General features: G+C 57.5%; 1 protein-coding gene and 1 long non-coding RNA gene across 2 annotated transcripts in view; one reads left to right on the top strand and one right to left on the bottom strand.

Annotated features, from left to right (window-relative positions):
* Positions 1–5,835: 5,835 nt before the first annotated feature.
* The window catches only part of TWIST2 (twist family bHLH transcription factor 2), a 36,004-nt gene continuing 24,858 nt past the window's right edge, over positions 5,836–16,981 (bottom strand). Inside the window, exon 2 of the mRNA XM_059703752.1 lies at positions 5,836–6,529. The gene's annotated coding sequence lies outside the window, so the exon portion shown is untranslated. The remainder of the gene's footprint in view (positions 6,530–16,981) is intronic.
* On the top strand, positions 10,426–12,387 carry LOC132238416 (uncharacterized). Its single transcript, XR_009453783.1, has 2 exons — positions 10,426–10,756; positions 11,152–12,387. It is a non-coding gene; the product is annotated as an uncharacterized LOC132238416 (long non-coding RNA).

Here is a 16,981-nt window from a genome sequence, read left to right as displayed (position 1 = left end):
ATATGTGGAATTCAATGAATAAAACCAACAATAACAACAACAAAAATTAGGTTCCATTCGAGACTGTATTGTATTCCCCCATCATTATTATTACTATTACAGAAATGGCTGTGCAGATGCTGATCTGAGACACAGTCTGGCCCCTGTAACTGCCTCTCTCAATAACAGCTGTCTCCCACGTTCGTGCCCTGTAGCAGCCTCTCGCCAGTTAGTAGCTGCCTGTGGCCGTAGTAGGTGCCTCTCGTGATAGTGGCTGCCTCTGGCAACAGTGCCTGGCCGGGAATCTGCCTCTGACAATAGTAAGTCATTTCTGGCATGTTTAGGCTGTTTGTCTAGATTTATCTTTCTAACTGGAATAGTTTTCCTTCAGCCTAAATAAGTTTCTTTAACATGCAATGCAGACTTCCTGATAAAAAAGTTTTCATTTTTGGCCTGTTTTTTTTTTCCTGCCTTTTTCCTTCTGGGTCTTTGACTATAAATATATTAGACCTGATGATAGATTGCTTTGTCATAAAGATTGCTTGCGGGGACGGAGGGGGGGTGGCGCCAAGAAGGCAGCCTTTTTAAAAACCTCGGTGCTATAGTTTGGACTCTACTTGGCCCAGCCCATCTTTAGATCCAGGCCACTCATGCCACAGGCGGTTGGCAGCGTGGCGGTTGGGCAGCTGCTGGGTCAGCATCCACCAGCCCCAGCAGACGTGGAGGGATGGGGCGGCTGTGCAGACATATGGCTCTTTACCCAGAAGAGCTGTGGGCAGGAAGGCACCGTCAACATAAAAATGAGGGCAGGGAGCGTCCATTCTGTTTTTTATTGATTCTTACAACTCCCCAAATGAGCAGTGGGAGGAACCGGGTCTGCAGGGTCAGCGGGACCATCAACGAACAGAATGTGCAACTTTTTCCAAGTTGATTAGCTTTGCCTTAAAAAAAAAAAAAAAATCTGTGAATTGTTGAGTCAGTTCCCAACATCATAAAGAGCCAGGTTTTGTTCATCTTGGCACCAAAATGATGTGCTTTCAAAATCTGAACAAAACTAGAGAAGTAACAAGTTAAAGAAGTAAGACTAAAGAAGTAAGAAGTACCACACTGCTCGGTGGAAAGTCTGTTAAAAAAACAAACAGCCCATACATGGGCGTAAACACTGGGCTGTGTGCTGAGTAAATATTTGGCACTGTCCCCTCCCCGCACCCCATGCCGGAAGGCAGAGAGCTCTCATCGGATCTGAACACGGGAGGCTGTGCGTTTCGGCGCAGACCCAGGCCTGAGGCTCTGGCGCAGGAGGCCCACCTGGTCGGAAGCATGCTGTCCACGCCTCCTGAGAGAGGCTGTGACCGTGAGGGCGGCGCCTACGGGTCGGGAAGACCACGGCGCAGGTTTCGGGGCCTTCACCCCCAGGAATGTATGTGTCACCCGTCCCTGCGTGATCCCGAGTTGCAGGACCTCAGCAGGACATTCGAGTTCAGGGGCCTGGAGGCTGGCTTAGCTCCCGACAACCTGCGCTTTCCTCCAGGCTCTGGGCACTGAGAGCATCCCAGCCCCCAGCAATGCCAGCGCACATCGGGCCGCCCGTGGCAGCCTCCGCCTTGCTCCTGGGCCGTCACATTTCGTTCTCCAGGAGCGCCCTTCCCCACCGGCAGGGGAATGAAAGCACAGTCATTTGTGCCTGTTGCTTGTTGCGCTGTGTTTTGTTAAATCAGAGAAGTTACTCTGTCCTTCCTTCTCCCGACAGTGGGAGGAGGAAGGCCCACAGGTCCTTTGGCCTGGGCAGGTGTGAGGTGACCCTCATGCTCACCTGCGTCCCCAGAACCTCGCACCTGGCAACAACTTCTATTTTCCTGGCAGCCGTGGGTCTATTTCGATGTGACTTATTATGGTGCCAATATATCAAAAAAGGTCTCTTTTCCCCCCTCATAAAACTCTGCAAGGATGGCAATTTTTAGCAAACAATCTAAGTAATTTCTATTTTGGCGGGGCTTCTGCAGGGTTGCTGAGCTGTCCTAAATGTGAGAGGGGTGCCAGGAATCTGGGGAGGGGTGGGAGTGAGTGACGGGGGTGGGGGGCACAGCTGTCTTCGCATCTCTGCTGGCCCTGCCTCTCCCCACCTGACACTTCACTCTGAGCCATTTGGGGACCCAGGGCATTGGCGTAGCTCAGCTTCTGCCAGCAGCACGCTACCTGTTTTAAAACAGAAACCAAAGAACTCGTGGAGGCTGGGGTGTGCGGAGAAGTATTTCCCATGGATTTCTTTATCACACAGGCTGGTGTGAGGGGTACAGGCCTAGGCTTTCTCCTGCTTGGTCCCCATGCCCTTCAATCAGTCACATGGCTAAACACCAACCAATCAAACAAACAAGCAAGCCAAGCCCTCACACCCGGCATCACAAGTCCGTTCACCTGGGAGGTCTCTGACGGCTGGGCGGTGCCTGAGGAGGGAGGCGGCCGTTGTGCCCGGTGTGCACGGGCTCACGCACAGGGCACTCCGGGCTCTCGGGGAGGCTTCTACATGGATTACCTTGTTCCTTGTCACGAAGCCCACAAGGAACATGGAGCTGATTTAGCCCCATTTTACAGCTGAGGGAACTGAGGCCCCACATTAAGTTTCCTGCAGTGACTGTCCCGCATGCTCCAGGATACGGCCGACACATGAGACGACAGCTTTGGAACAACGGGAAAGAACAAAGAAAATCCAGTCCCATCAGAACCGAAGCATCACTGCCCATGACGGGGCGGGCGGCAATCCAAGGGAAGGCCCGAGCCGGGCGGGTGGCATTGGAGCCGTCTGGAGGGGTCTCCCCTGCCTCCTCACTCCTCTGTGACCAGCACTGGGAGTCTGGGTCTTGGCCCTTCAGCAGAAGGGCTCAGACTCCCCGATGCTCTCGGGCACAGGCACAGCCACCTTGGCTTTGGCAGTTGGGCCCTGCTGGAAGCACAGAGAGGTCGCTCTGTCCCGGGTCAGCAAGTCCACTGCCCAAAGATCAGGCAGCCCCGTGGCATAGGCCCTACTGCCCACCCCCAGTGACCGCTCAGGGCTCTGTCTGCCTCTCATTCACCTGCTCCCACCTGTGTCTTTCGCAGCAGGTTACGGGGCTGCATGGTGAGGCTGGGCAAAGACCCAAACACCTGGACAAAGTAGGTGGACGAATGCCGATGCCAAGACAGCAGGAGGAAGGTGCAGAGCACAGCGGGGCGCTGGCGCTCTGCCAGGGGCTGTGAAGCGCCAGGTACGCAGGGCCCAGCGAGCAGCTACTGACCTGGTCCCCGACCACCCACGGGTGGGTGCCGTGGCCGAGGCCCTGGTCCCTGACCACCCACGGGTGGGTGCCGTGGCCGAGGCCCTGCCCCGTAGCTCTCTGGGCAGAGCCTCTCCAGTCTGGGCGGAGGCAGGTCTGTGGGAAGAAGAGGCTGGGAGGTGTGTTTGGAGCAACCTGTGGGGGTGGAGCCAGCCCCAACGTGTTTCTTTCTTTCTTGGTGTTGAGCTGCAACCAAACTAGCAGACAGGCTTCCCAGCACCAGCCCGTCAGAACCCCAGGCTGTGTCTTCTCGGATTATGTCTAGAGACCTCTTAGCCTAGGAGGTTTTCGTTAGAAGAAACCAGACCACAAGACGGAAAGCTACACTCAGCACCCAGTGCAGAGAGGAGGCTGGTGGCACTGAGGGCTCACCTCCCTGCTGTCAAACCCTCCCGGGGCCAGCGTGTGCCTGCGGCTGCCGGGAAAACCACATCCCCACGCGTGATTCATGCACAGGGATGAGCAACATTATAAGAAAAGGGCACGCGTTTTACAGTAAAATCTAGAACGGTGGCCATTTTGCCCCTTAAAATCTCCACCTCCATCTTTCTCTTCCCCATGGGCGCCCCCACCCTCTGCTGCCTCCCACCCTCGTCCCTCTGGTCCCGTGTCTCCCACCCATCACGGTGCCGTCTGTAGGACGGGGCTCGGTGCACTTCCTGGAGTGGTCATCGTGACCTTGTTGGTCGCAGAGACCCGGACGGAGATGGCCGTGCGCCTGGAAAACACTCCCAGTGACCTATGGTCCCACTGCCTTCCAGGTGCACTCTTTGGACCGCAGTTTTAATGTCTAGTGAGAACTTATCTGAGTTGGTCGAGGAGGGAAGACACACAGCGGTGAGCACTCCGAGGTAACATGCCAAGAGCTGGCATGTCACCGCTAACCAGGACTGTCGTCACGGTGGGAGTGAGGCTTCCCAGGAGCGGGTGTGTCAGCTGGAGAACAGGGCACAGGGCACTGAATGCCCCACGTCCGGATATGACCTCAGGTCTTTCCGTGACTTTGGCCTTGGGGTCCCCAGTCTGAGGCCTCACTGGACTCCACTCGACTCTCCCTCACCGGCACAGCCCCCTCGCCTTGGACTTGGGTGTGGGTGGCTCACTGGACGTGGTCACTGCAGTGGGGACCCAAGGCCAGCCACTGCTGGGCAGACTGGCTCCAGCTCTGAATTTTGCAATTTGGAAATCAAGAAACAAGTGCTTTTGGCCACCCCATTGGAAGTTTTATGTGACATGGTTTGGTATTGTTTTTCTTTGAATCACTGCAGGCGAAGGCAGTGTAGGTGCACAGGCCTCTGTAGGACCCTGCAAGATGGACAGCACAGGGCAGGGCGGAACCCCTCACTGCCAGACCACAGCTGCCCAGGTCTCCGCAGGGAACTCGGTGCGTGTGTGCGTGTATATGTGTACATTGCATGTGTGTGTGTATGTGTGCATTGCACGTGCACATTGCATGTGTGTGCACAACTCATGTGTGTGCACATTGCATGTGTGTGCATCGCATGTGTGTATATGTGCGCATTGCATGTGTGTGCACTGCATGTGTGTGTGTGCACTGCATGTGTGTGTGCGTGTGTGCATTGCATGTGTCCCCATGCCCATCACTTGCTGTGTGCAGTGGGGGCTGGGCTCATGCTGCAGGGACGGGGCCCCAGACAGGTGCAGAGGAACCATCAAGGTGGCGCCAGCCACAGGGAAGCTGGGCTGCATCCAGGGCCCTCCTGGGAGCAGCCAGATGAGGGGAGCTGTCCTTTCTGGAGTTCCACCCCGCTCTGGCTCATGGTGTGACCTGGTGACATGCAGTTCCCCAGCTGGAAGCCTTCAACCTGGGGCCACCACAGCCCCACTGGTGCCCACAGACATGGTCAGGAGGCCAGCAGGTGGAACATTCCCTCATGGAAATATGTCTGCCCCTTCCCCGGACCCCAGCCACTGGCCCCATCGTGGCCCTTGGCAGACGGTGGATCTGCTGGGTTTCTGGGCCAGGGCTCCACCATGGACATACCTGCATACACAGGTGCGCCCCCCTTGACCTCACACAGCTGCGCATGCAGGTGCTGGGCTGGACGTGCTCGGAACGGACAGTGACCCCGGGGAGAAGTGGGAAGGAGCAGCTTGAGTGTCCTGTCTGGGGCCCAGGAGCCCGCCGGGGCCGGGTGGTAGGGGAGGCTTCCAGAAGCTGGCATTGGCTGGTGCTGACCCTGGGCAGCAGGGATGGGACACGGGCGGCGAGTGTGGTCTGAGGAATAGGGAATGGCCTGGGAGCATCACCTCTAGCTCTGGGGCTGGGGGTGGGGCTGAGCAGGGGGCATCTGGGAGGGGCTGAGGCCACCCCCACCTGTTCGCCCAGGCCTGGTCTGTGAACAGTCTCAGCCACACAGAGATGGCCGTTCCTAGGAAACGCTCTGATATGTGTGGCATAAAATGTCGCACATCATTTCTTGTCCCTTTTAAAAAAGTGAAAGGACAGTCATTTTTGTGGGAACTGCCTCGGGGTGTTTCCCCAGCTGCGAGGTGGAGGCGGAGCAGAGAACAGACAGAAGACCAGGGCTGCTCGCGTCTTTATTGTTCAGGGCGGGGGGCGGGGGGGGGGGGGCGGGGGGGAGTATACACAGCCACGTTGCAGTCACTGAGCTTGTTAAAAATATCTCAATAAATAAAACAAATAAGCAACATATACACTGAAACGGAAAATATAAAAAACTGGTTACTGAGCGAGTGGTGGAGAGAGAAGGAGCAGGGGGCGGAGCTCCAGGTTGCTGGGGACAGCATGCAGGGCGGGGCGGGCGCAGGGCCTCTCTCTGAGAGCCTTGGTCCAGTTTCGATAGAAGGGTACAGGGATGCATTTCTGTTTTATTAAAAAAATATACATTACACAAAGGTACTTGGAGGGAAATACAAATCCAAAATCCAAATCCTCATCAATGTGTTCCTGAATCTAGAGTTTCCAGAAAAAATACCCCCTCCCCCCCAAAAAAAATCAAGAAGAGAAATCCAAACAGTGGCAAAGGTGACAATGAGCATGTCACCAGCAAGAAGGACCGTGCGTGGCCTTGCTCTGTGGGGCCGTCTCTGGGGCAGAGGGTGCCGGGCCGGGTCTGCGTCCGACGCTGTCGCCGTCCCCTTGTCTGGGGCCTTGCTGGAGAGGAGAGTGGGCCGCTTCCTTGAGGTTGTTCAGGTTTCAGGATTCCAGGCTTGGACGCACCCCATTCCTCGTGCACCTCAGCCCCATGGACAGTCTGGAAGACAAGCAGGAGGGCGAGTGAGATACCACCACCTGCCTCAGCTCCAGGCTGCCCGTCAAGGGGCCCGGACAGCACGGGACAGGTGCCTCCTCCCGTCCTCCCCAGCAGAAGCTGGACAGGTGGCCACGTCAGGGCCACCAGGCATCTGCAAGCTGCTGACCTGCACCCAGGGGCCCAGGCCAAGCACTGCCCCCCACCTCCACCCTCAGCTCCTGCACCCACTGAAGGGTTCTCCCCTGCAGGCTCTGCAGGCTCCCCAACGACGTGAGCTGTGAGGTGGGACAACAAGTGAGAAGTGTGGTGAGGGGGGAGGTGAGGACCCAGCGAAATGAGATGACTGGCTCCTGGCCTCTTGCCTGCTATTTGGGGCTGCAGGCTGACCGCCCAGTCCAGCCAGCCTGTGTCCAACCCTGATGTGTGGCATCACCGTTCCCAGGGGCCTGAGCTTTAATAGGGGTCCTACAGCCTTGCCTGTGAGCCCTCGGGGGTGAAGTGCCCACCCTCAGGCCAGTGCACACGGCACTCACTTCCATGACTGGGACATCAGACCCCAAAGGAGGCGGGCCGTTCATGAAGATCCCTTGAGGCTCTCCCTGCACTGGCCAAGCTGGCTCTGGGGTGACCCTATGTGAAGTGTATGTGCCCTCACCCAGAGGTGTGTGTGGGAGCTGGCTGTGGATATAAGTACCCACAGGTCTGCAGGGCAGCTAAGGTGGGGGCTGGGGGACAGAGATGGAGGTCAGGAATGGATTCACCAAGGAGGAGGCGGGAGACAGGTCATCATGAGGAGGTTGCTGGGGGGAGAGGTGGTGGGGGCAGAAGTCAAGGAGAGGCACCTCAGGTCCTGGGATGAGATGTGTAAAGATACAGTGATGGGAAGCATCCTCAGCAGTGCGTTTGTGAGTGTGCGTGTGAGTGCGTGTGTCCATGTGAGTGTATGTGTCTGTCAGTGTGAGTGTGTGTCTGTGTGAGTGTGCGTGTCTGTGTGTCTGTGTTAGTGTGAATGTGTCAGTGTGTGTGTGTCAGTGTGAGTGTGTGTCTGTCAGTGTGAATGTGTCAGTGTGTGGTGTGTCTGTGTGAGTGTGTGTCTGTGTCAGTGTAAATGTGTCAGTGTGTGTGTGAGTGTGTGTCTGTGTGAGTGTGTGTATCTGTGTCAGTTTGAATGTCAGTGTGAGTGTGTGTGTGAGTGTCTGTGTGTGTGTGTTTGTGTCAATTTGAATGTCAGTGTGTCTCAGTGTGTCAGTGTGTGTCAGTGTGAGTGTCAGTGTGTGTCTGTGTGAGTGTGTCTGTCAGTGTGAATGTATCAGTATGCGTGTGTCAGTATGTGTCAGTGTGTATATGTGTGAGTGTGTATCTATGTGTTTGTGTGTCTGTCAGTGTGTGTGTGTGAGTGTGTCTGTCAGTGTGAATGTGTCAGTGTGTGTCAGTGTGTGTGTCTGTGTGAGTGTGTGTATCTGTGTCAGTTTGAATGTGTCAGTGTGAATGTGTGTGTGTGTTTGAGTGTGTGTTTGTGTCAATTTGAATGTGTCAGTGTGAGTGTCTCAGTGTGAGTGTATGTGTCAGTGTGTGTCAGTGTGTCAGTGTGTGTCTGTGTGAGTGTGTCTGTCAGTGTGAATGTATCAGTATGTGTGTGTCAGTGTGTCAGTGTGTATATGTGTGTGTCAGTGTGTATATGTGTGTCAGTGTGTATATGTGTGAGTGTGTATCTATGTGAGTGTGTGTGTCTGTGTCAGTGTGTGTCAGTGTGTGTCAGTGTGTCAGTGTCTATATGTGTGTGTCAGTGTGTATATGTGTGAGTGTCAGTGTGTATATGTGTGAGTGTGTATCTATGTGAGTGTGTGTGTCTGTGTCAGTGTGTGTCAGTGTGTGTCAGTGTGAGTGTCGGTTTGACCCGGACGCTGCTCAGCTGAGGACAGCAGGTGGGTGTGCTTCCTCCCACAGAACCCCGAGCTCCACGCTGACACCCTGCTCCTCAGGGAAGCCTAGAGCCTTTGCTGAATGAAGACAAAGGGCTGAAAGATTCAGACACGCCTTCTCCAGACCTCGTGAGCAGACACACACACACACACACGCACACACACACACACACACACACACACACACGCGCGCGCGCGCGCTTCCTTCCTTCCAGCTCAGAGCACTCCAAACGCGAAGCCTTTCTAAGTGGCCTGGGCAGGCGCCGGGCTGCTCTCCTGGAGAACGGCTGGAATTAGATAACTCATGGGGGGCTGGAGAAGCCTAACTGGGGCCCTTCCTCGGAGGGCGGGGCCACCAGGCTTCGGACACAGGAGCTGCCCCGCCCCCAGGGGGCAATGCGGGCGCAGCCACGAAAAGCCAGAGGGGACGGGGCCATCCCCATGCAGTGGTGGGCTTCAAGGTTCCAAGGTGGGCGCAGGGCCCGGCAGAGACGACGGCGGGCTCATTAGTCTTCCTGACGACAGCCTCGGGGCCCGGCCCCTCCATGTCACCCTGACCCCGGCCATGTCTGCTGACATGGACGGCGCTCTCAGCAACAAATGTGAACCATCTGGGCCCAGGCCGCCTCCCGTGCATGAGCGCCACCTGAAACCCTTGCGTGTGTGCGTCCGCCTCTGCCTGACAGCCCAGGAGGGGGCGGTGGACGGAGCTGGAGCCTCTACCCTCCCCCACACCAGACGGCCGGGTCTTACTCAACTCTGCATCCCAGGACCTGACACAGGGAGTGAAACATCAATGACATTCTCCAGAAAGTGAGGCCGGGCTGGGCTTACGGGGAAAGGGTTTACTAGGAGGCTTTCCATCGACCCACCCATTCACCCATCTACCTGCAAACCAGTCACCCAGGTTCCCATACCCAGTCCTCTCCTCCCTCAGCCGCGCTCCCCCTTCCTTCCACCCACCCATCTTCCCACATGGACTGAGCACCGATCATGTGCCTTGTGTGCCAGGAATGCCATTCGTGGTTTAAAAAGCTCAGACACATGCCTGAGGACTAGCAGGGGAGAAGAACATGCAGGTGAACAGCTAGAACCCAGGCAGGCAGTGACAACGTTTCAAAGACAGTGCAGGTGAGGCCCTGCAACCAGCAAGGAAAGGGCCACAGCACCTGGGACTTTGCTGGACTGTCAAGAGCAGCAGGTGGGCCCTGGCCAGTTTTCTCAGTGGTTAGGGCATGGGCCCTCAGACCAAAAGGTCTTAGGTTCAATTCCTGGTCAATTGCTTCTTGACTTAAGAAAAGCTTGCCCTTTGTCCATTCCTCCTCAGGCCCACCCCAGTGCCCTCTGGACGGCCCAGCTTTCCCGAGAAAGGGTGAGTGGGCGGGATGCCCTCATCCCACCCGCAAAGCCCCCAGAACACTCGCGGGTGATGGGCGCCTGCTGACCCTGCAGGACACGCTCTAGAGGCTGCCGTGCCGAGCTGCACAGCTTCCAGGTGACGGGGTCTCCAGGTCCGGTGGCTGTGGTGCATTTGGTGAATCTCAGGAGGGCTGCTCTGAGGCCGGCACCGGTGTGTGTCCGGGGAACTGTGCCCGTGTGTGCCGGTGCTACCAAGCTCCTGAGCTCTCTGCACCCTCTGCTTCCACAACTGGCCCACTGTGTGGGCCCTGCACGTGGGGCCTGGGTTGGTGGGCAGGGTGAGAGCAGGCGAGGACAGGCTGTCCCTGTCCCCTGGCCCCAGGACTCAGGCCGTGACCCCAGCTCCCGCCGTCCGTGCGTGAGAAAGAGGAGTCCTGTGTGCAATGGCCGTGTTTACGATGCCAAGGCCGCTCCTCTATGGCTCCCTGGTGGCTCGCAGCAGAATCTTGGCCTTGCCCTGCGGGGAGGGAGAGCTCCACGCCCACTTGGAAGCAGGGCTCTCTCTCTCTCTCTCTCTCTCTCTCTCTCTCTCTCTCTCTCTCTCTCTCGTCTCTCTCTCTCCCCTTGGGCTGGGCTTTGGCTTCGATGAGTCAGGCTGACTGTGCCTGGAACGGACTGTCTGCCAAGGAGGAGTCAGCCTGAGAACAGCCAGGGGAGGCAGCTTGCCACTGGGGGACCAGCGGGTCTCCTCTCCTTGGTGCGCGCAGTGTCCCTGCCTCGGAGACCCGCCCTGCAGACCCCACCCGAGGCGTTCCGGGCCGGCGAGCTGCTGGATCCCCGGGGAGCTGGGCAGGAAGCCCTGCGTTCCCACTGGCGCTGGCGCTGGCGATCCTTGATGCTGACCCGTCCCGCCTTCCTCTGAGCGAGGCCTTCCCATCTCTTCTCTGTGAGTCACAGATGCTGCAAATGGGTTTCGAGATAGTGAGGCTTGCAATCCTGAGTAAGCAGATAGCAGGGGAGCTGCCTCTTCCTGGACGCGGCCTCCAAACCCGGACTCCTTCCCCCGGCGAGCTCCTTCTCCGGGGGTCGCTAAATTCAGCTCCCACATACAACGCACTGGCGGCGAGGGTGGGGTAAGCAGCCACCCTGCAGGGCTGGCTTCAGTCGGTGGGGCAGGACGTGGCTTTGAAGACCGCCCATCAGATGACGACGTTTCAGAGACGGGGTTGGTGGTGACTTACCCCCATCACCAAGTTGGGATGGAGTCACCCCAGAACACAGGTCAGCTGGCCCTGGGCGGTGTGAATGCCTCCTCTCCAACGACTGCCTTCGCACCCACAGCACCTGCCACACAGCGCCACGCCACGGCCCTGACCTCCCACAGCACCTGCCACACAGCGCCACGCCACGGCCCTGACCTCCCACAGCACCTGCCACACAGCACCACGCCACGGCCCTGACCGCCCACAGCACCTGCCACACAGCACCACGCCACGGCCCTGACCTCCCACAGCACCTGCCATACAGCACCACGCCACGGCCCTGACCTCCCACAGCTGCCACACAGCACCACGCCACGCCCTGACCTCCCACAGCACCTGCCATACAGCACCACGCCACGGCCCTGACCTCCCACAGCTGCCACACAGCACCACGCCACGGCCCTGACCTCCCATAGCTGCCACACAGCACCATGCCACGGCCCTGACCTCCCACAGCTGCCACACAGCACCATGCCACGGCTCTGACCTCCCACAGCACCTGCCATACAGCACCACGCCACGGCCCTGACCTCCCACAGCACCTGCCACACAGTGCCACGCCACGGCCCTGACCTCCCACAGCTGCCACACAGCACCATGCCACGGCCCTGACCTCCCACAGCTGCCACACAGCACCATGCCACGGCTCTGACCTCCCACAGCACCTGCCATACAGCACCACGCCACGGCCCTGACCTCCCACAGCTGCCACACAGCACCATGCCACGGCCCTGACCTCCCACAGCTGCCACACAGCACCATGCCACGGCTCTGACCTCCCACAGCACCTGCCACACAGCACCACGCCACGGCCCTGACCTCCCACAGCTGCCACACAGCACCATGCCATGGCCCTGACCTCCCACAGCACCTGCCACACAGCGCCACGCCACGGCCCTGACCTCCCACAGCACCTGCCACACAGCACCACACCACGGCCCTGACCTCCCACAGCACCTGCCACACAGCGCCACGCCACGGCCCTGACCTCCCACAGCACCTGCCACACAGCACCATGCCACGGCCCTGACCTCCCACAGCACCTGCCACACAGCACCATGCCACGGCTCTGACCTCCCACAGCACCTGCCACACAGCACCACGCCACGGCCCTGACCTCCCACAGCAAACAAACGAGAAGACACCCTGCTCCCAGGGTTGGCTCAGGAGATCCAAGGTCAGCGAGCCAGGCGCTGCCCTCACCCCCACAGCCACGTGGGGACAGACAACAAAGTGTCCGAACAGGGATGGGATGTGTTCTCATGATGCTGCAATAAATTTCACAATAGCTACAACTATTTTGCTATAAAATATGTACCATCAATCTGAGTGATTATGGCAAAGCGTAATGTCAGCATAAAGGTTTAACAAGGTGCAGGATGCAACACAGAGGAGGCACCAGTTACGTTTCCAGGGGCTGGGAGAGCTCTATGCAGGCTCGGGGGTGGGAGCTGGCTCTTCCAGGACGTCTGGCCCGGGGCTGTGGGGTGAAGGGCCTGTGGGCAGAGGTGAGGGCACAGGGCACACGTAAGGTGGGTTGGAGGAAGGTTAGGATTGGGGGGCAATGGGGAGCAGTGTCTCCTGGGAGGGCCAGAAACTGGCAGAGCCCCACAAGACAACCGAGGCTGTGAAAAGTGCGAGGGGCTCTGGCCGGCTCGGATCTGCTCTGCAGAGGTAGCCGTGGGCGCACCCAGGGCGGCCAGGAGGGCAAGGACCCGGTGGGCCGTGGGCAGGGCGGCCCCGGCTGTGGTCCAGGAGAAAGGGGCTGAGGAAGACAGCAGCATGCTGGAGAATCAGCTGGGGTGACCAAGGGGTCCGGCTGGGGCAACGAAGGGGTCGTGACTCCAGGAACAAAAGGGACACGAGAGAGGTGCTTTAGGGAAATAACAAGAGCCTTGCAGGTGGGGCGGGTTGTAGGTGTTTTCAGGATGCCCTGAGGTCAGGGTCCCTCAGCAGGATGCACAGCGCAGGCCCCAGAAGAGGGGTGGGGGCTTCAGAGGCAGCTTGTGAGGGAGACTGATGCACCCCCCCCCCCGACAGAACTGGGGGTAGGGACCTTCAGGGGCACCAGAGGGAGAGGATGCTGGGGAGGCTGCCCACAGTCTGTGAGCGGCACATGCTGGCAGTGCCCCCTGCTGGAGGGAGGACCGCCCTCAGAGGGGACAGCCAGGACCTGGACTTGGCAATGAGGAGTGGCCAGGCCACCTCAGGAAGGCCTGGGCCCCTGGGAACAGTCTTCCGCACGTGTAGAGAGACAGCGAGGGGGCCGGCAACGGGGACTGACGGTGGCCCACACCTCCCACCCTGCGTGCCAGGCCTGTGCGCTTTATATGGAATTCACTGAAGGCTCTCAGAAACCTCCTGCAGGAGGCACCCTCACCCCCACGTGTTCCACAAGGACGCCCCGAGCCCGGGGAGGGGCAGGCTTCTCGGTGACACAGCAGGGGCAACGAGATGGGAATTTGCCCCAGGGCCCCGGTCTGAAGCAGGCCACCCGTCTCTCCTGGGGGCACAGAGTCTGCAATGTGTGGAAGGACATCTCTGAGACTATTTCCTATGAACGATGAAAAAGGGAGTAGGAAACTGTCCCCTGTAGTGCTCTGAGGACGCGCACCCCATCACTGCCTCCAGCTTTAGTTCCCAAAATTAGCCTCTGAAAGGTGAACACTTTGTAAAACTCAAAACGCTTTACAGAAACAATGACACCTAAACCTATCTTATCAGGCACTCTTTTTCTCGAATGACCCAGATAAAACATGCTACTTTTGAAATGTTTGCGTACGTATATCCATGCATGTTCAGAAGAATGCAAAAACCTGACTGAGCTTTGGAAAGAATCCTGCCCGATCTACTTCCCAGCCCCAGAGATCTCTGGGAATCCTGGTTGCAGCAGACGCTTGAGATGTGGTTGCTTTAGAAAAGCCAGCAGCGCCATGGGCCCTGGCATGGAGGGTCTGCTTCTAGGCACTGCGATATCCTGGCTCCTGGGTGGCTGGGGCCTTGGCCAGCCCACCCCTTTGGCAACAAGGACAAGGACCCTCCTTCCCAAGCTCTGGATTGTTACTTTTAGCCCATTCATACTCTCAAACTTCAGCCCCATGTGACTAAGACTGATCTCCGTTGGGAAACATGTCATATGTAGCAACCAACTATCATCTATCATGCACTCAGGCTTTGCCCGGTTCAGGTAGAAGTGGCTCCAAGAAGCATGACTCCATGACAGGATGAAAGAACAACCCCAGCCGGACAGGCGGTGTGGCTGCGGGTAGTCAGTGTCCAGGCCAGGAAGGGACCAGCTATCCTGGTGGTGACCCGGCAAGTGCTCATTTGGACCCAAGGCTCTGGGTCCCGAGGGCAGCGGTGCAAGTCTGCAGGATGGGCTCCAAGGGCGCCAGGCAACACCCTCCACCCAAGGACACAAGTCAGGATGTGCATGACAACACACAAGAGCTGAAGAAAAATGGAGAAATGATCAACTTGGCGGGCCAACGGAAGAGGAATGGACCAATAGCCCATGGACAAGCCTTGCTGTTAAATTTCAGCGGCCCCACCTCCCACCCTTGCACTAAAGACACTTGTCTGATTCTCCTGCTGATTCAGACAGAAGGACACCATGGTGAGCTCCACAGAACATGCACGCAGGGCGGTCTAGGGGCCAATGTGGAGAGCGAGAGGCAGCACAGACTCAGAGGACAGTGAGGCTTACTGGTCGGGCCATTCCTCCTGGAAAGCGTGCAGGCACCTCTCCTCCAGGCCCCAGCACTCCCAGAGCGGGGAGCCATCAGCCAGCCAAGCCGAGCCCCAACCTTCAAACGTCCACCTTTTCTTGTCTCTGGGCCTCCTTCTTGCGGGCGGGGCCAGGTGGTCATAGATCAGTCAGGGGAAGGGTATCTGATAGACGGCTCCTCTCACCCTCCGACTCACCCCCCAGCTGACCTCAAACACCTGGGAGCCCCAGGGCTCAGGGACAGCAGACACGGAAGTCAAGGCCAACCTCCGGACCTGCACGGTTACGCTCGTGAGACCCAAGTTGTTACTGAGAAGAATGCCGTAGAGGTGTCCCGCTGGTCACCAGGCAGGACCATGTAGCAGGAAGTCTCCCTGTGGTGTTAACAGGGAGACCCTGTCAGCCACGGGGGTCTCCCAGGAGTCCCTACCCTCGGACGGTTGGGGTGAACCATGCTCACCCTAAAGCAGAGGGGGCTGGTGTTGCCTCTGGAAAATGGGTTAGATATTTTCTCCCCAAAGGAGCGCCCATCAGACGCTTCCCAAAAGAAACCTGTGCCCCCCAGCATTTTGCTTTGGAGATCGGAGCTTCTAATTCCATGAGACACAAATGCAAGCAAACTGAGCGGCATGCTTTGTCTGCACTGAATCCAGAAGGATCTGTGTGTGTGTGGGGGGGGGGGGGGCTCGCAGCACCAGTGACCTGCAGCGTCACCTCCCTCCCTCGGTGCTGCGTGTCACCTGCCTGGGTGAGCGTGCGGCTGTGGCGTCTGAGGAAGACTCCGCTGGCCTGGTGTCCTGACCGGCGGGCTGAGTGGCTTCACCTGGGGAGGGCGGGTCCCCGGCTGCAGATGCTCCCTGAAGTCTCACAGCTCTGACCTCCACTCGAGAACTTAGAGTGACACCCTCGCCCCAGACGGCACTCTCAGCCCCAGGACCCAGTAAGGAGACACAGAATTGTGTTCATTTTTGCTCAATTTAAAAAGATTCAATATTCCTGGGTTAAAACCCCACATTTACAAATTACAGTTTATTTAAAAGAATCTTATGGAATTTACTTTGTTTTCAAAAATTTTTGAACAGTAAAAAAACAACAACACCTAAATCACTCAGTGTTTTCCTAAATGGAGAGTTCCTACAGAAAGTGGCCAGCGAGGAATGATGCGCACGCTCCCGTTCCACAGGCGCCCGAGGGGCACCGCCTCCTAGGCTGTGTGGCCTTGCGAGAGCGCTCATCCCTGTCACAGGCTGTGACTCACTGGCTCTTAGCTCCTCCGCGCTGAGGACCGTGGGAGCAAAGCCTCTGAAAACAAACAAACGTTCCCCAGTGTCAGGTGTCACGCCAGGAGGCGCTGACTGCCGCTCTTGGCTCTGCTGCAGGGGGTGTGGCCCAGGCCTGATGCTGGGACATCCTGCAGACGTGTGGTCAGTGTCTGAGCCGCAGCTGGTCCTGTCTCCCTGGGCTATACTTTTCTCATCTATGAGATGGGCTGGTCCTACCTGACCACAGGTGAGAGGAGACCTGCACAAGGTGGGTGCTCACTTAGCGTGAAGGAATCAGCAGTGAACACTTTAGGGTCAGCAGTGTGGCCACCGGCGGGAGCAGGACCAGACCCTGCTCTGTGCCACAGGTACTGACTTCACTGGGTTTTGGGTGACTTATACGCAGCAGTTTAAAGAACTCATGTAGCCTGATTTTATGGTATAAATACAAAGTTTTCTTTGAAATGCAACTGCTCCACCACAAATGTCTGTCATTCCTGGGTGTGCATGGAGCCTGCTGTGGACTCAGGAAACACAGGGTGGGCACAGCAGGACAGGTGGGCAGTGGCCTCGGTGCCTTGGGTGTTTATCGATGTTTGGTATTTATATTTTATATACATAGTGTATATATATGTGTGCATATATCAAACATCATATATTACACATATGAATATACATACACATATATCCCCCACCCCCCCACACACACACACACATTCTTGTCTAAAAAGGGTCACCTTTCGTCTGCTTCATTCTTCTTGTTCATTTCCGCTCCACACAGTCCCTCAGGACTCGGCCGTGGGAGGATCACCTGAAACCTCCCTCCCAAGGAATCTTCTCTTGCTGCTGGGAATGTGGGCCGAGAGCAGGCCTCTTGCTGACCATGCATGACCCTCCAATGCCACATCCCTCCCGCCTTC

This window comes from Myotis daubentonii, chromosome 7 (genome assembly GCF_963259705.1).
Source record: "Myotis daubentonii chromosome 7, mMyoDau2.1, whole genome shotgun sequence".
Lineage (NCBI taxonomy): Eukaryota > Metazoa > Chordata > Mammalia > Chiroptera > Vespertilionidae > Myotis > Myotis daubentonii.
The sequence above is the reverse complement of the archived record's forward strand: the minus strand, read 5'-3'. Positions and strand labels throughout refer to the sequence as shown.